Here is a 22,422-nt window from a genome sequence, read left to right as displayed (position 1 = left end):
CTAATCTCCCCAAATGAGAAATCCAAGCTTCAGACCAGCTCTCCCCCAGCAACAGGAGGGGGCTGCTTGCTCCACAGCTTCTGAGGTCTGACTTTGCCCTCCACCAAAGCCCTTACTGTATGACTTTAACATGCAGGCTTAATTGGCTTCTGAAATCCTAAGTGGAACCATTTCTGGTTGTTGGGGATGGTTGTCCCGGTTACAGGTAACTACAGTGTGCAATTAAATACAACTGACCTCATAACACCACCCAGCTGCCAGACAGAAGTTTGGGTTTTCAGTTTTGCTTGGAACTAAAATTTGGCTTCCCAACCATCTTATACCAGTCCCATGACAATACTACCCCAAAGTATACATGCTGCACATAGATACTTTACACTGCTCTTTTTATGGCTACATACTTTTAACTCTAGTTAATAGGTGTGTGTGAATTTAAAGGGTTTGGAACTAACTTTTTCCTCTCAACTTTAAACAAACACATTCTCAGAAACAGAAGAGATTTTAGAACAGAGTAATTATCGTTGAAGATGAAAAAAAAAGTTGTGTTTCAAAGATTTGCTAGAGGGTATTTCTTGAACTATACCTGCCAAAGAAAAAAAAAGTGTTACAGAAGTGGGATTTTTTCCCGTCTTCATTTTTCCTTTCTTCCTGGCCCCTGCATGCATCTCCCAAAATATTTGGTTTCTCTTGACGCCACAGAGACTCCTTGTGCAAGCAATCAAGGGGCAGATTTCCTATCATTAGGAAGATGAAGAACCACATTTTCGCAGACAGGTCCAAACCCAGATTCACAGCTAACTTGGGACTCATTTTCTTTGAGCAGCTCTGTTGCCACCAGCAGGAACAGAAACATCTGAATTCCTCCACTGCTCAGAGACCACACTCGTATTTCCATGCTGCTTTTCACTGGGGTGCTCCCCTCCCTTTGAGCCCACAGATGCAGATGATACTGCCCTCCCCTCCTTGCTGGCAGATTTTGCAACCTTCTGAGGGGCAAAGAGCAGCAGCTGCAGATATACAGTTACATACAGGAGCAGGACCATCCGTATACATATTGAATACATATATATACATATGAAATTACATAGATAAATGTACACACACTCCTCCCTCCTGTATGAATTTGCAGAAGCGGGACAAAACGCATGTCAGGAAAGGAAGAAATTGCATCTGAGCTCCGGGGGAAACTGCCGGGGTCTGGTCTCTCACACAGTTGCCACCAGGGGTCAGCTGGAGCCTGGCAAATCCCCCTGCAGAGCCCAAGCCCTCCGGCTGCTGGCCCCAGCCTGCCGTGTGGCTGGGTCTGACCTCCCAGACTATTCTGATAGGAAATGAGTATCAGGCAAGGCAGCTGTGAATATGCTGCTTTGAGCTAGTTTATGTGGCTAGCTTCAAAGAAAAAAGGTTAAAAAAGAGCAAAAATAAAAAAAAATATATATAAAATGAAGACAATATAAGCCTTTTTTTTTTTGTGCCAGAGGAGCTTTTGCTATAGATTCACAGCATAAATTCAGATAGCCATGACTAGGTGCTGCCCAAGTAGTAGTTCAGCACAGCACCTTTCCTGGCAGATTGAAAAAATATAAAAGTTTGCACTGAAGTCCTAATGGATGATCACTAGGAATTTAGAATAGTTTAATTACTATCCAGGACAGTCAGCAAATGCAAAATATCACCCTGCTCAAGATACTTGAATTGTACCCCCACACTAGTTTCACTACCTTGCAAGAATCCAGAGTAGCTGATTGCTTTGTCACTAGAGTCAATATTATATTAGTTTAAATATATGTTCAAATATAACACTAACATATTCTAAGAAAACAGATTTTATCCTCTGACACATTACAGTGGGCATTGCACTAATGTACAGCACAAAGCTCATGGGAAAGGTCAAACATTTTCAATGTATTTTTATCAGGCCAAGTTTTCTTCCTACTAGTTTGATATTTACAAATGGGTGTTCCCTCAGTGAAGGAGTCATGTACAGATTTAGTCCCCAAATGATGTACTATGTTGTTCTGCTCATAGAGCTAAATAAATTCTTATATTATTTTCCAACCTTTAGCAAGGATTATCCTAGAAGCTATTAAGTTACATGAAGAGTGGCATGTTTTCATATTGCATTTTGTTAGAAGCCTTGAAGACAAATCAGACAATACACAAACAACAACATTTAACCCTTGTTAAGTGAGAAGTGATAGTGATGCTCATCCAAGGTGTGAGAAATTGAAGAGTCCTGACTTCTTTCTCAAAAGACGGAGAAAAAAACTGATCTTGGATGTGCTTTGATAAAACAAAGCTTTGGGCCCAGGAAGCCTCAAGTTGACATTTGGGCTCCCTTCCAAAAATTGCCAAGCCTCTAACTATAAATACAGGCCACTTTCCAGCTTTTCTTTTTTCTCCCAGAATTAGCTTACTAACCAGAAAACAGCAGAAATCCAGGTAAGAACTTTTCATAGTGAGACTTGAGTGGTTTGAACATTTGACTAGGTTACCTGTAGTTCTCAATTTCATGCAAAATGGGAAGAAAAATATGTTAAGGCTAGGTTGTGAATGTTCTGAAAAAATAGAAGTACAGAAGACCAATGATAAAAAAAAAATCTTAGCTTTGGTGATCAGAAAGTATGTGAACGGTAACAGAAGGAACAGAGCCTCATTTCTGGAAAACAAGTAGCTTTTAAGTAGTGCCTGCCTTGCAATTACAAGTCAAGCAGTAAGCTACTTAGCTGAATAAACCAAAAAATGAGAGAGCGCAGCAGGACATGATTCTCCATCTAATCAAGTGCTTTGCAGTCTTTGTCAGATGTGCAAAGCCAGTAGAACTGGGGCTGGGAATTCACAGAAGGCAGGGTTACATTGATCACTAATCCAAAACTGAGCAGTCAAAGGATGGTCCGAAACATGGATCACTCCCATTGCATAGGTACTCAGGCAAAATCTAATGACCTCATCTAGTGAGTTACGTGGCAAAGACCTTGCCTGCATTGCAAATATCTTCCTGCATGCATTAGCAACAGAAGTAGCTGGTCCCTCAAACCAAATAAAGCCACTTAATTCTCTAGTCCCACTCTTGTAGACCTCAGCTGAAACAAAGACACTGGTTGAACAAACCACTTACTCTGCCTTTTGCAGAGCAAGTCTCTATTGTAGTTCATTAAGATCTGTAATGGCTCTACAAGCTTGTATACACTAGGCATTTCATGAATAACAAATTTCTGGCAGCTGACCAATCATCTGAATATTTCAAGGCTTGGCAATATTTCAGAACACTCTCCACAGCAAAGGAGGTCATTTTCTTTCTATTCCCTGAAGTGGTAGCTTACAGTTCAGTTAAATTCCTTCAACTGACCTTTCCATGTATTTATTTCAAATATTTATCTTTTAAATAACTTGTCAGTCTGCTCCATTTGCTGCTGCAGCAGTTACAGAAGAAACCCCCAAACCTGGGATAAGGTTCTGGTTATAGCTCATGCTGTTACTGAATCCTCCCCTGACAGACATTGATTAGAAATGACCAATTAACAGCCATCCTCCAGTCTATGGAATAGAGCTAATTAGCAAGACAGAGGCATGCCTAGAAAAATAATGACATTTTCCCCTATTTGCATAGAAGGGGAAGCCTAGTCAGCATCGCTTGGCATGAGCAGCCAAAAGACACAAGGAGTTGTCAAGAAGCAAGATGACTACTTGACGCGCAGACTAGAAACATAATATTGAGTGAAAAGAACCTCCAATATGAGAAATTGTCCCAATATAGCACAACACCTCACTAAGCAAGGATAATCTAGCATGGTTTAACTCAGTGTAAGAGAGAACTGGTCAACTGAAATAAAGCTGGAGTAGCTGTTAGATTACCACATAAGAGCTTGGTAAACTCACTACAGACATTTTTGTAATATACCGAGAAGTAAAAACATTATACTGATTGCAGCTAAACTTAGCATGAAGGTTCCCTCTTACTTGTGAGAGCCTTGCTAAGAAATATGCAAGACCCAAGAAAAACAGAACGAATCTCACACCATCATAAGCACTACCTCCTTTTGTAGGCTAGTGGTTAGAGGACTTCTTCCAATGCCTATCTAGATAACAGCTTTACTCCAGCCTTTAATATCTTCGCAAGCAGTAGCATTGCAGGGCTTACTTGGGCTCCATCCTGGTAGGTGCTCTGCAAACACTTTGGAAGAAAAAGCTCAGAATCCACAGTGCTTGGAAAGATCAATCTGCTCTCTATTTCAATGATGCTGAAATGACTAGGGATATAATAATTCAAACGATTCCCAGATGAGAGGCCTGGGGCTTCCAGAAGGACAATAGGGTCAAGAAGAGGAAGTACTGGGGGCAAACATTTTAGCTGGGTGTGAGAACCCCTGCTATGTGTGATTTTTTCTTTTTTTTTTTTTTTTAATATATCCTTTAGATGCAAGTCCAGTTTGGCTAAACAGGATCAGACTGCTTTCCACTTGAATGAACAAGCAGTTTTGTAATAAGAAACACTCCTCTGTAATTTCTATGAAGCTGTAGGACTGACCAAAATCTTTTTGCTATTGTTAAAACTACTAAAATAGGATTCTTTTTTGACTGTTTTTGCTGACTTATGAAATGTTTTTTACCCAGTAATAAGAGAAACTGTCACTTAGGACTGGAAATTCCCACAGTTGAATTGAAAAAAGCAAAATCTTTTAAACGTCATGCCTCATACAAAAATATTTAACAATTAACAGGTTCAAGTTTCTTGTGCATTTTTCCAAATATTGCAGTTGTTTTGCGAAGACCACTGTGAACACAGCTGTGCCAAACCAACAAACAGTTCAGACCATTGTTGGTATTTTGGCAAAACTCTCTTACAGAAAAGCACGAAAGCCAGCTGGGTTTGAAACTGCAGATTCAAGCTTTAAAGCTTTGAGGAATGGAGTATATAAAAATAAAAAGACTTTATTCTGCCGTATTTCCCCATGCCAGTAACAGCCCTGTGAGACCACTCTCAGCAGGGAATGTATCCAGACTGCAGGACAGATATGCTCCAGGAGGAATGGGGAATGACAGCCAATGCACGTTGAGGACACAGCCCAGGTCTGGAATGCAACCTGGGAATACCTTGAAAGTCCCAAGATTTAAATATATTCATGGACTCATTAATGGCTCTCCATTAAGCCCATTAATGGAGAACAGCAGTACTCAACATATACTAGCAACAAGATCTGCCATGGAATATGTTGTACTATCCTGCATTGTTATCTTCAAATAGTCCAGTGGTTTCAGTGGCTGTTTTCAGCAGCTTTAGCTATGAAGTCAAAATACCCTTTGCAGGTAAATATATCAAAACTAGGTTTATCAGCCACATCAGCACAGAAAACCAGCCAGAATGCTCTAAAGCATACTAAAGCGCCTGGCTGAGCAGTCATTGTGTATTAATACACAGCCATACTAAACATATTTGCAGTTCACTGCTGTGTAAAGCACCTTGAAGAGCAAGATTCAAAGCACAAAGCGTGCTGTGCAGCAACTGCCTGTGGGACTCCTAATAAAACACCACTCGTTGAGTTTAGGCCATCAGCAAGTCTGTCTGGTGACTGGACAGAAATAGATGGACATAGTAAGATCCCTTGCTGGTGCCATGTCTTAGAGATGATGCCATGGTAGCAAAGGGTGGCATACAAGTTGTAGTCAGTTGGTCAGTATTCCTGTCACCAGCATCAAGAACAGAGTATGGATTCCTCCATCCCACTGGAAAGCAGATAAACATAAGGGTTTAAGACAAATCTAGTTTTGATAGGCAGTTTTTTCCTTCTGAGAACATGCTACCAGATGCATATGTGACAACTGAAGATGCTATTTTTCCCCACTGCAAGAGTCTTTCTGATACTTCTAGTGGAGTTACCTGCCCCATACCTCACCTGCTGGAAAGAATCACGTAAACACGGCTCATCTGCTTCAGTGCCCAGTCCACCAGCCCAAATTACCAATTTGCCAGAGAGCATCATCACAAAATCACTGCAGACTACATGAGATGCACATTACGTATGTAGAGCCAGTAGATTATTGGCACCACTGGCAGTCCTAGTGGTTGGCAGAGATTTTAGTGTTTTCTGTAATGGGCAGGACAAGTCACCAGCTAGACCTAATAAAATCCAGTCCTCATAAGGACAGCAACATTGATGCCAATATTCAAAGTGCTAGGGAGTACACTTTTTTTTTTAAATAGCAGAGGACAAGAAAACATGATACAATTTGTGTTGAGGGAAACTGATATTCTGCTGTGATGTTTGATCTGGCAAGAAACTACATTTCCTTCCTGCAAGCTGGCAAAACACTAAACACAGGGAATGCCATGCACAGATAGCTTAATTGAGACTATCTTTTCCTAGCTATAAAACATCACTAGGCACACAAAACAGCAGAAAACCCATTGGATTCCTCTCCATCTGCACAGGCATATATAGTAATTCAGACTCACACAATTTACAAAACAGGAAAAACAAACATGCATTCAATGTACGTTTAGGACCACGTTATCATGTAGGGGCTACTGGCTGCTTTCATTTTCAAAAATGAGTTGGCAGTGGCAATTTGAGCATCCTGCCTTCAGATGAACTGAAATCTGGAGCTAACAAGTTCATTAATCATAGCCTGCGTTACCCCAAATAGAGCACACATACAACAGAATTGCAACAGGGTGTTAGGCAATTAGCATATACCAAAAAAAGTCACATACGTACTGCTTTAGCTCCTAGTCACGAAATTAAATTAAGCAATGCATTTTAGAGCTGATGCAATACCTTTTTATAACCTTTAAAACTGACAGCATCTTGGAGGCCGACAGATATAAATTAAGCAATAGGTTACCTAAAATTATAGCAGTTCATGGCATGTTAAGTTATTCTACAGCACTTGTGATCTGATGAAGCTGATTACATCAGTAGCCCTGACAAAGTAATATGCATACAAAGTTTCAGACTGCTGCAAGACTGAAAAAGGTAAGCTTTCACCAACCGTCACAACAAAAAATCTTGGTATTTCATGTTTTCTGCCTATGGCTATTTCCACAAATGTTTGTGTTTAAAAATCCCACTGATAGTTGTTGAAATTAAGAGAGACCAAACCAATGCCTAGCCAAAAAGAAGCGCTATTTGTCAAAGCATTCCAGTTCACTTGCTACAGCTACACATGGGTGCAGCCATCAAAGCAGACTTAACATACGTAGGGAAAGGAATAGAAATGCAAGGAAAGAAGGAATAACAAATGCTCTGTGCAGGGAGGCACATAGCATGGCACAAGTGTAGGGTCTTTATCTAGTACTAAGTTTGAAAGCTTTTGAGTTTGCATATGGATTCTCCAATTCACCAGCCTCCAGCAGGAGGTATAGGGAATCTGAAATTTTGCTGGTTAAGCAGAGCGCACTCGAAAACTGAGTTGGGAAACTAATTATATTAGTTACCCCTTCCTTTACAGCCAACTACTTCTTTCACAGTATTATTGCACTGACACTAGGAAAACCCATGCAATATGACGAATGCAAGTTATTACCTTGCAATTGTAGAACAAATGTAGATCTGTATTTTTTATCTTGTATAACTAGAGCCTACATGATTGGTACCACTCAGTGATAAGAAGAAAATCATATTCAAATTCACTTTGCTCAGCAGCACTTTTCTTTTACATGAGTGAAAGTTCACTGTGGGTTTAGCTAGTGCTGTTGAGAAAGACAGAATTCCCCTGCAAAGTTGCTGGAAACATTTGTAAGGAACCAAGCCAGTATTCACCTAACATTAATATTTAGAATTAAGATGTGTGTTTCACCATTTACTCTAGATTTTATGCATTAGAACTCTAAATACAAATTTCATAAAATAAGCAGCGTTCTTACAGATGTTTCCAGAAATCTCATTCTTGAAAATAGACTATTTTAGCTGCATTTTGTTACTGTGAAGCAGAGCCTGAGGACCGCCCCATTCTGCATATCCCATTTTCCACATCTATGACATGTTAAGAGTATCTTGCCTGGCCTAGACACTGTCAGGGAAGAATTGGGGAAAGCCCAGGTACCACATTTATTCCATGAGCTTTTTGACAACCCAAGTGCTTCGTTACAGCACTTGCCTTTGATGTATTCATAGCACATGAAACTACTGCCCTTCTGTGAAAAGCAATGCTTGACTTGCCCATCTGTCCAGAAATGGGCTTCAGTTTAAAAAAAAATGATCCTGGACCAAAGATCTGCCTGTAGGACTCTTTCTCAGGTCTTTTGTCTACCTGCACGTGATAGCACAGGTTGGATAATAACAGCCACCTGCCATGCTTACACTACCTAAGAGCCTTCACAGGCCATATTCCTCCCTACACTCTGGGGCTTTGAGGTACCTGTGGAGACAGACCACTGAAGGACCTTATCAACCTGACCTCTGATGATATTGCCTAAATGTTTTCCTCTTTAAGAGAAAACCTGTCAGCCTGTTGCACCCAGTGGTTGCTCAGTAATAGCAGAAGAAAAACAGAAGCTCCCAGGAGCAAGGGTGCTGTAGGAGCTTCCACAAAAGGCAGGAAAGATTAAGCACAGTCTGCAGTCCTTCCCAACAGAACTGAGCCAAAATACAAAACATGTGACAGATGTTATTCCTGACAAGATCCTCTGCTCTCCTCAGATAAACAAATGTTAGAGAAAGCATAGACCTTTATTTCCAGCCCTCAAGCAAAAGCAGTAGCAGAATTTCTAACAGAAGTTATTTCAAGGCTGCCTTTGAACTAGCTCCTTCTTCTTTGTAGTATTAAGGAACACACGTCTATCTCAGAAGTCACGCGAGCACCCTATCAGCTGCTTTTATATCTAATCATGCTAACTTATTGCAGATTTATATACAGTCAGATTTCCCTCTTGTTTATGGCAAGGCTAGTACTTTAGCCCCCTAAGCAATAATCCAAGGCTGAAACTTCCTCTGAAAAGCCTCACAGGATGCAGCTAGTTTCAGTTTAGGAAATACTAGGTGATCTATAGTAGGATCTAACTGACAGTCTACTAAGACTCAAGTCTCATGTAATCCTGATCTTGGCCAGAGATGAGATCAACCTATTCCATTTCAAAATTTGGCACAAGCAACTTCACAGTAGGATACAACTTCCTTAACTACTAACACAAAAAAAAAAAAAGAAGATTACCTGAAAACACTTGAACAAATGCTGGTAAGAAACTGACAGAAGATGTTGGCAGAAAATGACTTTCCCAGCCATCAAATCTGCATTGAAACAACAAAAGCATAAATCCAAGATGCAGCAGTAAGAGACATCTGAGCAATAGCTGTATTTTAAGAGAGCTTATGGAGACAAAACAAGATTCAATTGTGACATACTGTTGATGAACTCAAGCAGATGTCTCCTATACCAGGTAAAAACATCTAGACTACATTCTATATGATATAGTAAGGACATACTAACTTTAAAAATGTAAAGGATATACCTGCCTGGGAAAAAGAGAAAAATCAAAACTATAGCACAGTGACCACATCCCCTCAAAGCTTTTGGCTAATTCACATAATCTGGATTGAAAACCTCTATTTTACAACTGAGCCTGTGGTGCAGACATGCTAGAGAAAGACACTAGTTCATTTAGTTTAGTGTAGAACTGATCAAAAATAAACAGAAGTACAATTTATTGAAAGGCACCTGCTGCAAAATACCTTGGCTTACATAGAAATATGCTGCAATTCACAACTCAGACCCTTAGGTTATACATATAGGCTAGAAGACCAGTCCCAATGTAATGTTGTTATAATCACTCTTCTCATATATTAACTATTTCAGGAACATAAGCCTTTTTGCTTCTTCATATATGACACCCAAAACAAATCAGGTCACTTAAACAGACATTTAGTAGCAACATTCATTAAAGCATAGAAAAAGCAGAACAGATAATTTGGCTTCCCAATATTCCCAGCTGTTCAATGACAGGGAGCAAGCCATCATTAACCACATATTTTGGCAGTGGTACCAAAATAGTAAACTTTTTTTTTTTTTAAACGCACAGTGTCTACACCTTCTTGGATACATACAAAGCTATTGTAGACATGACACAATGATACCTGCCATCCATGAGTAAATGACAGGTTTTGCAAGGATCACCTTTAATAAAAGTCTTCTGTACCCAACAGAAAGATAGCTCAAAATCGTCAGGATAGAGAATAAAAACTGGATTCACAGCCACTCCTCTCTAAGGGGACCCTGATACCCCTTACCTCAGTCATTCATTTCTCTCAGTTGGGCAGAAGATTCATGACATTCTACCAGGGGACTTGTAGCAGATACCCTCACCATTTCCCTTGACCCCCTTTCATTATCGTGAAGACTACATTTTATTTTCCAGAAGGCCTCATCCTAAGATAACATAGGCACTGAGTAACAGTGTGTAGTTTTCCCCTCACAAACCCATTTCAGAAGTCATTGTCATGTCGTCGTCCTCTCCTCCCCCCCCCCCAGTTAAGGGAGGAAAGAGGAGTCAAACAATTATAATATTTTAAGGAGAGGCTCTTGTATTCCACTCAGCCCCAGGCCCTTCTATTAGAGATAGCTTGCCAGCACAGAGGAATCCAGCAGAAACACTGTCCATGCATTCCTGGGACAAAGTGACTTCTTTTTGTGAGATCCTGGTGGCAATTAGCATCAGATGTCTAGTGCAGAACAACCATGACAGGGACAAACACTCTTTTGTCTATTTATCTTAGTAACTTGGTTACTATCTTTGTGGCTTCAACTAGTACAATACTTGAATTCATTATGGTGGCCCATGCACTTCTACTATGAATAGCAGCATCTCTCCTCTCAGTACCTCTGAGAAGGGTTACATTACCTTTACTTAGACAAGGGAACAGAGAGGATAAGTGTCTTGACCAGACTGACAGAAAAGGTCTACAGGGAGAAGTTAATCAAGTCCAGACACCCAGACAAACACATTAAGCCTCAGACAGGCTTTCCCCTTTGTATACCAAAGACACTACATACAACCAAGGATGTTTTTCCCTTCTGCAGGGGATTTTACAAGCTGCTTAATATATTGAAGTTAAAATGGAAATAGGGAGCTTCTACTTTATTAGTTTCTCTTTCTATAGCACTGAATCCTCAGTTGATTTGAAACTATTTTTGTTAGCCTAAGGTTTTATGGCCATCATGGGTATTTGGCAACTCTTGGGATAAGGTCGTTTCTATCAGCCCATCTCTCTCTGTCTTCCCCCCCTTCACCCTCATTTATAGAGCATCCATCACAGAGAGCAGTACCTAAGCACAAGCTGTCACCTGACTAATGGCCTGTGGCTTTCAGATTCCATAGCAACTTGAAGAGACATCAGCATACACCTCCGTCACCACAATAACGCAATGCTTTTAATACATGGCACCCAAGCAGCATGTTTGACTAGCTTTTTACACAAGGTCAAGATGATCTGCACCAGACCTCCTGATCCCTGTGCCTTAGAGTTTCACAGTAGTTATGACCATTTCTCCACAGAGTATGAATAAATTACTCAAGGCCTACAGAGGAAGGGAAAAACCCACCCACTCTAAACAAGGGTGCTAACAGCAGTGACAGCTAGTTTCACCCTGCCCCTTCAAAAGCAGGAAGGGGGAGCTGGCAAAGATAACAGATAGGAGGTGGCTGAATCAGCAGCATCTGCATTTAATTGAGCTGTGCATCCTCCTCCCACCAAGCAAGGGTGCGCCCAGGCCACCGGGGTGGCTCAGGACACCAAGCTGTCCTCCACACAATCTGAATTGTTCAGTAACGCACAAGACAAAACTCTTCTGGCATGCTGCCTTTCACAGACGGCACCCCCCACCCCTTCTTCTCTGCCTTCCCAGCCACATGGTTATTTGGTATTCAGCCCCTTTGTCTCCTTGCTCAAGTCTACTCACATAATTGGCAGTGGAACAATTTCCAACTTAAACTCCAGCCATTAACATACAGAAAGCAGAACACATTTAGAGTGCTTTGCTGCTCTGCTTGGGGGAAAGGAAACATTAGTTCCAGGAAGACTTAACAAGAATAGAAGTGAATGGCTTTGAACTGAATCGAGCATTTGCATCTTGTCCCCCCTTTTATTATATATAACAGTAGGATTCTAACTCTCACACTAAGAAAAAAAAAAAAAAGACATGGACAGCCCTTACAAAACACCTAGAAAACGATTATTTCAGTCTTCAGCTGGATGCTTATATCTGCACTGAAATACTCAGGCATTGTAATCACAGTATAATCAGTATTCTCATCTGCATTATAAACTGATCTTGCATTCATCAGATCAAACCCAGTGCTTAGTCTGTGAGTTTATGCAGTGCTGTAATATATTCCATTTCTCTTGATCCATCTGTCAGCACATTTCTGCTATTTACAAAGTATGCATGGGTACACAAGGATAGTAACAGAGGGGCTGGATTTCTTCATCCTCATGGGGAATCAGATGAAACAGTTTGCTTTACTATCATGCTTCTCTTTCCACCTGTCTTGGCAGAATATCACTATATGATGTACAAGTGCCAGCACCTTTGCAGATACTTTTTACTAAATTGTCTCAGTGACTTCTCACAACCCATGAACTGGATGCTATTCCAGAGTGTAGTACTTTCCTTTTGTCCAATTGAAATACATTCCTTCCAGCTATCAGCATCCTGATAAGACCAAGTTATTGCTGCCATCAATCGTTCCCCATTCCTTGTTTCTCCACCAGAACTTTTTATTTGAAGTCATATAGTAGTTTTGTGTCTTTGAGCCTCATTATGCTTTTGTCAGGTCCAGAACATGTGGATGGCCACTTCTTTCCACAAAGGAAAACTTTGAACTTTTATGAATTACAGACAGTAAGAAGTGTTCTGCTGTTTCAGCATCTTCCTGTCCCCTCCTCCCCTCTTTTTGGAGACATTTAATTGTGGAGTCAAGGCCTTTCACTGAGCTGGGGATTTCCTTCAAGAAGCTCACACACTGCTGCACACAAGACAGGATACCAGCCAGCTTTGCAGCTTTCTCTACACCAATACACATATACAGGTTTCCTACTCAAAGCACCATTTCCTGAGGAAACAATTGCAGCTTTCTAAAGGCGACTTACCATCACACAAAGTTATTTTCTTTGTTTAAACGCTCACAGGAAACTTATCAGTTCACCCCACAACTATTTACCTTACAGATCTGCAATCCTGCAAATACCACAACACAGGGTATTGCCCAGCCTCCTAAGAGAGAGCTCTGGTGGGGAGAGGGAAGAGCAACGAACACAGCTTGGAGTCATCTGGTAAGGAAGCTTGCACCATGATTGCGTGGATTTGGAGGTTAATCTGCTCAGCAGAGCTATTTAAAGTTTCAGTATGTCACCTGTGCAGTCTGCAAGTGGAAAGACTATAAAAACTATTGCTGTTTCCCCAATCCTCACAAGTCTTCAGCCCCCACTGAAAGACTATGGCTAGTAGACTGCCTGTGCAGTTTGGTCTGAGGAAAGAGGCCAATGGCCTGACTTTTTTGATGCTGCCTATCTGCTCTGCAGGCAGCCTTGTCCTCCCTCCTCCCAGCTCCCCCCCCCAGATCCCAGCTCTCCTGGAGCACAGATGCCATTCATTAGTGGTTCACTGCAGCAGGACCCACACAGGAGCACTGAGCTACAGCAACCCAGGCAAGCAAAAGCCACCCCACTCCACATCACCATTGCATACCAGCACACATTACAGGGGTATCAGCACTGCCACAAGATAGCCTTGTATACACACTGTTACAAGTGAGGTGCTTTAGAGCCAACTGATAAAATTCCTTTCCATAACTGCAGTTCAGGAATTCCATATCTATCCATCTTCCTTATCAAACTCATTCCACCCAGGCACATCAGTTAAGATGCTGCTTGAACCACGACATGAATACCAAAAGCAGCTGAAAGTAGGTTTCAGACAAAAATGAAGCCACAGCTCTGTGAAATGGCTGCGTAGCAAGCTTCAATAGCTTCCTGTTCTATAAAAAATAAACCAGATTTACACAAAGAAATGTCAAGCTACTTTCAAAGAGTTAAAATATCATTAAGGAAATCAAGATTTTTGATTTTTTACTTTTATATTTTAAGACAATTTCAGCTCTCTAAAGGAGACTTCAGTTATCACTCACGGGATACTTCACACAGTTCAATTGATCTTATACTTTTTCAAACCACCACAATTTCTGGATAAGAAAACTAAGTAAACAAACATTTACCAAACACTCCAGGAGTAGGAATATATTTAAATAAGTAAACATAAATCCAAGCTACAAGAGCAAAGATGGAAAGTGAACCACATTTATTACAGCCTTAGATTAAAAGGGTTTTCCCAAGTTTACTGCTACATTTTTGTCAAGTCACATTTAGTCTAACCTCTTGGTTAAAGTTTTTTATTTAAGAATGAGAGAGGAAAAACCTTGAACACGCTCATTAATACTGGTTTACTTAAGACTTCATATGGATTATACTACAGTTCTCACCAACATTTAGACACCCTTCCTAACCGAAATTTAAAAACAGACTCTCATTGAGCCCCACTGTAATTACCAGTTGTGTTTCAGGAAGGTTAGAAGGGAACAGGGCAAGAAGCTAATATCCAGCAAAGCTTACCTCCTCTATCTTCCATCACAGCAGACAGTCTCCTTGCTCTTCAGATGCTGAACTGCCTCCACAAGTTGGCAGACTGACCCCTCTGCCCCCAACTACAAGACCCCCAAGTATCCCACCTGCTGTTCCTTATGACCTCGCTCCCATATTATTGCATCACTGCAATCAGCTGAGGTCATTAGCGCTGCAAGCCAAGCGTAGGGCTAGGAGTACTCTCTCCTTTTCCCTACTGCTGAAGACAAAGGGTTTGGAGAGAAGTAAATCACAGTCTTTGTTATAAATCTATTGAGATTTAATTTCCATGGAGATGAGTTCATTTGTCCCTGCAGTTCCAGTGTGTGGTTAGTCCAGGAGGCCAGCTTGGTTATCATAGTTGGTCATATTGTTTCTGGTCTAATGTAATAATTTCCTGTCTATAGTGCCTTTCATTTTTATTTTATTTTTTTTTTTTTTTTCATGTCAACATCATCCAGCAAGCCAATTAATGCACCCAAACACACAGGATATGTCTGTCACTGAGTTTCTGAAATCTATTTGAACTAGACAGTCTTTAACCACTTTTATAGGGTAACTGCTGACTCTTGCTAATGTTATGCATTGCTTTTTTATTTTATTAAATATAAAGAAAATTAAATACAATATGGCAGATAATATAATCATGTATATTTCAATACACTTCTATAATTTAAGTTTCTGTAGCATTTTATAGCTTTTTATTTTCTTTGTATGGGTTATTTATCTCAAAATTCTGCTTTTTCTTTTTCCTTCTTTTCAAAAAAAGTCCTGATAGTTTTCCTGTCCCTGAGATAATTAGATTAGATTTTCCAGTCCAGGTGTTTTCACTGACCTGTGCCCTTACTTTCTCAGTTTTTCTCTCTGAAATCCCAAACCTGTTATAATTTAATTCTATTTAATTTAGACCAAATCAACACATGATGGCTTGATCCAAAGTTATTTCCAATGGTGATAACTCAGTTGTTTTTCACTGAACTCCTTCAACTCCCTGACTAGACTGGATAATCATGTATGATTAGGTATCACCTACATGATTACAGCTTTCACAAATACTTTCTTATAAGAGGCTATTCTCTGACAGTCCTACCATCTCAATAAACAATTCTGCTCATGGTGTACAATGAAGATGGAAATGAATTTCAACCTTTTTACTAGTTCATTCTGCCACTCTAACAGGAATTCAGTGGTAGTAAAATCTTTGGTTTTGTCATTAACATGCATGCATGTATCTTTTATCATATGAAGCAAACAGTCTGATAAGCATTCCACCTACAGATTTCTGTAGTATATTTCAGCTCCACATTGGCTCTGAATTTGCTTGTCCTATGGATTTGAGTCTTGTGGAGAAGTGAATTTGAAGTCTAAGAAAATGCAGTCTGGGACTGTGAATTCTCTATATAGTCTAACACCTGTAGTTACGCAAAATTAGACTTCTCTCTTTAACCTCATCTCTTACTTTCACAAGGCATATAAGAAGGTTATGAGTCTTTGGAGACTATCTTTGACAGCTTTTGGCTGCATCTGCCAATAGGCACGTAATCTAATAAGGTCTGGGAACTAGATGAAAAATAGATAGTCATCATCTTTATATGATGCTTATTTCCGTAGAAAAAGAAACAAAACAAACAATGGGGTGGAATATCTTAACATAGAGTACTTTTATGAGGTCCCTTTAGAATCTAGTCTATATTAGAATCACAGTGAGATGGACCAGTGTACAGCAACTCATCTCTGATTGTTATCAAAAACCTGGGGTGAAAGGAAAGCCAAGTATAGAGGATGGCTAATGGGAGCTTTTTGTGGTGGTGAGACAGGGATTTGTGTTAGAGTAACTGTGGTTTCTACTTGTAGTTTTATTTGTGCTGTTCACTTGGAAAATACTCATCAAGCACTCCCTTATGGCTCTTCTGTACAGTTTGAGTTTCCCAGTCTCTCAGCATCCAGCTGCTAGACATATGTGGTAACTAACACAAAGGCTGTTAAAATGTACTTTGCATGCATGAAGAAGGCATTATGACACTGAGGTTTGCTTTCAGCTGGGCTCTAAATTTGTACGTGCATGTGAGTGACTGCGAAGTGCTGCACATTCTCAGAGCAGCAGACCGCCCTATTCACAGTTTTGTGTTCACGTCCAAAAGGTTACAAAGAGGTCTGAGCATATGCACAGCTGTAAGTATTCATCACCCTAATGAGGGATAATGGTATGCACTGTCATCGGTTGGTAGGAACACACAGGTATAAACAAGCCCAACTGATTTTTTTTTCCAAGTGAGGCAAGAGCATGTGGATAAAGAAGCTTGTGTACTTAGGCTTCAGAATGAGGAAATGGAAAAAAAAAAAAAAGCTCAAAACAAGTAATCAAGTGTCTCTAATGAACTACTAAGCCCAAACCCAACCAAAACTCTTCAAACTGTCATTATATCTTTTAGCTCCAGAATAGTATAACGCAACTTCTCTTCAAAGTATGGAACTAGTCCAGGCCTTTTTTATTTCTTCCCTGATGGAGATAATTCCATTCAGTGTTCAATCTAATACCATTTTGGACAGATACATTATGCTAAAAAGGAATCTTTAAGTCTCGTCTTTCTTATGTGAAAAAATAGTGTATTACCCAACCTAAAGAAATCTATATGATGTCAATCAAAATGAAAGCCAGTTAGTTCATAATTTGAATATCTTAACAGGTAAAGATGACATCCTGTTCTTAGGATACAATGAAGAGGCTTTGAGGTAGGCACAAATGCAAGTTAAGTATTAGTAAACTCATTTAAAAATGAGTTTCAGATTCTCAGGATTTGATGACTTGGCTTGGAAAACTACTGGGTATTTCAGCATCACAAGACTCTCAGGAATGTTTGCAGACATTTGAAAGGCAACTGTGATATTTCTGGCAGCAAAATTGAAAAGAAATATTCTGCAAGTGCTCTCTCCTTGCAATAGTTACAGTTCCATTTTGCTGGAGAAGAGCTATAGAGCAGCATTGGCTAGACTTTGGTGATGCTACTTTCTGAGCTGGCTGAATTAATTTCCAGCTGAATGTCATGTCATGTTTGTTATTTCAATTATTTTAGATTCAAGGAAAAGCAACTGGCTGGCATTCACTACAGACATTCAAATTCTTAGGTCTCTAATGAAAAGTGGAAGAAAACTACCACTATTTGTTTTCTCACTGGAATGCCTGGCAGATGTAACTAAAGGTTTTAATAGTTTTTTGTTGTTGTTGTTGTTGTTGTTTGTTTTGTTTTTTCTTCTTTTTTTTTTTTTTTTTTTTTTTTTTTTCAATTAAGAATGGAATTTTTCCTTTAGAACCAAATAAATATCTCTATCTTGGCTGTCTGTGTGGTGCCCCAAAAGGGAAGACAAGAAGTCTCACCAGACCCTCCTGAACTGAAGGCTGTGCATGCCATTAGGAAAATCAAGTTGTGGAGAGAGCTTTCTCCACAGAAATTCGAAGTGAATGGCAGTGGGAGTTGAGCAGAGCAGACCTGACAGCTAAGCAGCTGGAAGCAGGATATGTGGACAAATTCTCCAAACCTGGGAGATAAAAAGACAGCTGCTCCAGCCCTGTGCAGGCTGCAATGCAATTCCTTTGCTCAGCCTTATTTCTCATTTCCCAGTTCCTTGGAATGATGGAGGGGGATGAAGCATGAGAGGCAAAAGGGGGCTTTGGGGGAGGAAGGGCATTAGCAAGAGAACCAGAGCATCTGTTGCTTGCACCCAGGGTCTTTCAGACATGCAGACTGGAAATTGGTGTGCATCTGGGGTGGGTGTGGGAGGGCAAAGGAAGTGCATTGGAGGAGGCAAATTTCAGGAGTTTTGCAGCACAATGGGCTGTTTGCTGCCCTTGTTGCCAGAGGGTGTATGGGATCAGTGTGGTGATAACCCCACAGTCCTTCTGCAGGCAATTCTGCCTGGGGAGCAGTAGCCCTGGCTCCCACAAACAGAGCAGGCACGGCATTGCTCTCTCTCAATTAACCAATTTGTTGCCTTTCATGTTCAGTCAATGAGTTACAGTGTATTATGGCTTTAGTGGATACAAACTAATTAAGGGTGAACGAACGAGCAAACATTCCTTTAAGTTCAGATTCCTCATTTGAGCGCTGGGATAGCTTTGGGATCGTGCATGCAGGGCCTCATTCCAAGAGCACTGAACCTTTCTCCGGTCAAGAAATGTCATGCACAGCATCTGCATGCTGTATGTCACTCCTCTAATGAAGAGTCCCTAGGCCTGTGTTCTCGGATCAAAGCAACAACACATTCATAACCATCAGCAGAGCAAGAAAGCCCACAAGATGTTCCCAACAGGAAAATAAACAGGCGATGCCCCTGCTTTTTTTATCGGTGACTCTAAGCTCTCCAGTCAAATGTTATGTTGAATGATGTAATTCAAATCTTTGTGTCAGAGGTAAACACTTAGTTTTGAACAAGCTGCCAAGTATTCCCACAAGCTCTGGTCTCGCTCACTGCTGACAGTGAGGGACACCTCTGGAGGCAAGGCAAGGCATTTCTGGTTCAGTATCTCACCCCAGAGGACATCTTATCAAACGTGAGACTCCATGAGGGAATATATGTCAGCATATAGGTTGAGGGACTCGATGGAGCAGTGTCTCATGCCCCTGACTGGTACAACAGCCTGGTGGAAGTGATGCCCAGCAGAAGCACATGAGAAAATTGTATTAGCCTGTGTATTTGGCCTGTGCCAGGTGGAAGGCCCAGGGTATGGCAATGTGTGGAGGCAATCCCACCTCCCCTGTGAACGTACTCACCACTGGAATACTTTCCTCTCTGAGGTGGCTCTTTCTGGGAAAAATTCCCCCCTTTTCCTTGAATCTCTTTGCCTGTTGTATTACTTTTCCCCTAAGAGAGATTTTATTAACATCCCAATGAAGCGTGTTTTAGCAGCTGGCTTACAGAACATAAAAATCCCAACATGATAACAAAATTCCTGCAGAATATATCTAGCTAACTATCTCGCTTGCTCAGGGAGTCCTATTCTATGGCAGCAGGTTTTTTTTATTTATTTTTAGTTTTATTTATTTTTAGTTTTATAGTTACTTATATAATCTTTTTCAAAGGAAGAAATTGCCACATACCCATCTCAACATTGACTGGCAAGGGCTGTGTAACCATGGTGTGCAAGGTAATTGAGTGTGATTGTATCAATAAAAATGTCTTGTACTTGTGTGTTGGACAGTGTTACTATGAATGGTTTAAGCTCAGTGGCAAGGGCATGCAGCAGTGGCTCATGAACTTACATCATTTACTTAGATGGCTTTGATTTAACACATAAGTACAGTCTAAACAGCATATGTGTCTGGCTCAAGAAGATGTAATGGTCTCCATAGAAGAACGGCTCTATATGAATGTTATTTTCATTTTTTTAGAGTAGCAAACAGTTTGAACAGCATTTAGCAGGCGTACAGATAACATACAGCAGTTTCAGTCTCAGTTCTGCAAAATATTTTTTTTTTTTAACTTTAAAATGTAATTATACTGACTGTTTCACAAAACACTTTATAAACATTCAGTGCATGGTTAAACCCTGAGAGCTCAGTCTGTACCATGCAGGGTGTGGGCTAGGAGGCACTTTAGTCCTAGGACTGCAAATCAGTGAGTGGGCAGGATGTATCCACGTATCCACATCATTGGCTGTATTTTGCCACCACACAGCTGGAAAACCAATGAATAGCTTACACCCTGACAGGTTACAAAATCCTACTGCCTTTGCAGTAAAAAAAGATAAAGGACTTTGTAAAAAAGTCCCATGACCAGCCTGTCTTCTCACTATTGACAGTGCCACTTCACCCCCAAAATAGATTGCATGCATCTGGTGCATGTCTGTGACTGTCAAGGGCCAGTCATATTCTGGTAGGAACACACATGGACTTGTGATAACAGTACATGGACTCCATTAGGTTTTCTTCCTCAGAGAAAACTTACTAAAGGCTCTCATATGAGACTGGCTTTGAATCTAAATAGGGTGGGTGTAAGGAAAAATCGGAGCTGCAATTCTGCCAATTGCACAAAATAACATTAGACCTTTCCCTAAGATTCAGTCCTAATATGTCGAAGTATAAATTCTCAAGTGAGCTCCCTCAACTCTGGGATTAAAGCCACTATTTTAAAAATAATTTGTATTTATGTTTTGCTTAGGAGATTCCAAAGTTTTCCTGGAGAATTACCCTGAAGTCTGTGACTTGGTTAATACTGACAATGGTTATGAAATTCTGGAAGGCTAAAGAATTATGGCTTATTTCTGCTCCTTATTTCTGGAATCACAGCTTATTTCTGTCAAGGATACAGTCATAGTCATATTTTCCCAAAATGGGAATGCAATTGTTTAACACCTCCCTAGTTTTTGCAGTATGTGAGGTTAACAGTAATTTTTTATACTGCCTCTGCCTCATAACACAGATGTAGTTGCTTTCAACATTATTATTGGAGTACAGCTGAAGAATAATTTTTGTCCCCTGTTTTACATAGTTTCTTTCATGTGCTGGTGCTGCAGCCATCAGCCAGACAAGACATTTGACTAAGCAAACTGTCAGTTTATTTCACACATCCATGGGACGTGAGTAAGATCTGATTCCAAGTTTATGTATGAGATGCCTCCAGTTTGTTCAGTTCTGTGCCAGACTTGCTTTCCTCATTAGTTTCCCTTTTGCTGTAATTGGTAGATTTTTGACAAAACAACTTTTAATATGAATATTCTGAAATATTTCTTCAAAATAGAAGTATTTCACACAAATGTGTCAAGTTTTATGACATCCAAAGATTTCTTTTTAATTGGTTCTCTTGAAACTCCAGAAATAAGTGTACCTTAAGTGTAACTTGACTATATTACCTGTAAGATGAGGTTGTGCGTATATATTGTATATCATCAGCCTGTTTGTATACATGTACATATACAAAAATGTCAGGCATTTCTGGAAGAATACAGGCTAAAGAGTGATTGTTAAGTCTTGATCCAGTATTTGGTGCAGTGCTGGGTTTTCATCAGGCCCTGTCCTAATGGAGAAGGGACTTCACTATACTACAGAAATCACATGAAGCAATGCACTTGCATAACTGGATCAGCAACTAAGGGCTGAATGTGTCTTTATGGCAGAGCAGTCTGCCCCTGGGACACCAGCATCCTGACAGTAAAGACTTTGTCTACCCTTGACCTAGGAAAGTCAGGCTAAAAGAGGGGCAATCCAAAACACTCAAGACTTTCTGCCTGGATAAGAATCAACCATGAACTAGAATCCCTTGAAGTCTTTTAGCAGAGTGTAATTTATGTGAGAAGCCATCTATTTCAAAAGATTTCCAGCACTGTGTTCCCCAGCAGATAGTGCCAAGAGATTGCGCTTACAGCATCTCAGTGCTTTGCGTTTTGCTTGAAACCTGTGAGTATGGGAATGGAAGAATGGAACCTGATTTTTAGAAGCATGGTCTGAATGCCTCCAAAGCTTCAGAGTGATGGCTGCTTCTACATTTGGAGAGAGGAGAGGGGAATCTGTCTCTGGTATAGGTCTATGAGCCAAAATGATCTAGATACGAAATTGAAGAAGGACATACAAAAAAGGGGTTTTCCTTCCCATCCCCAGAGGCTGAGACAGTGGGAATATGGCAGTTCACAGCTTATTGCTTCCTGGCACCAAAACCCACAAATGTGACAATAATGCTGTATGGATAATCAGCCCAATTTGTGTTCCAAGTGTGAAATGTCCAAATCCTGCACAACAGGGAGCCTTTCATCGTCTCATCTGTGTGCAATGAATGCAGAGAATAATTAGTGGAATGAATGGAAAGGCTTTGGACTTAATTT

The 22,422-nt window shown here is 40.4% G+C and overlaps 1 long non-coding RNA gene across 3 annotated transcripts in view; it reads right to left on the bottom strand.

Annotated features, from left to right (window-relative positions):
• Positions 1-22,422, bottom strand: part of LOC113839597 (uncharacterized) — a 156,824-nt gene that overhangs the window by 90,862 nt on the left and 43,540 nt on the right. Inside the window, exon 4 of one of the 3 annotated variants that reach the window (XR_001187978.5) lies at positions 19,782-22,360. The exons of the other annotated variants lie outside the window; for them this stretch is intronic. This is a non-coding gene — a long non-coding RNA (uncharacterized lncRNA). Of the gene's footprint in view, positions 1-19,781; positions 22,361-22,422 lie in introns of those variants that run through there. 3 annotated transcript variants of the gene reach the window in all.

Source organism: Anas platyrhynchos, chromosome 4 (assembly GCF_047663525.1).
Source record: "Anas platyrhynchos isolate ZD024472 breed Pekin duck chromosome 4, IASCAAS_PekinDuck_T2T, whole genome shotgun sequence".
Taxonomy (NCBI): Eukaryota; Metazoa; Chordata; class Aves; order Anseriformes; family Anatidae; genus Anas; species Anas platyrhynchos.
Note: the sequence above shows the minus strand (reverse complement) of the source record. Positions and strands in the feature narration are given on the sequence as shown.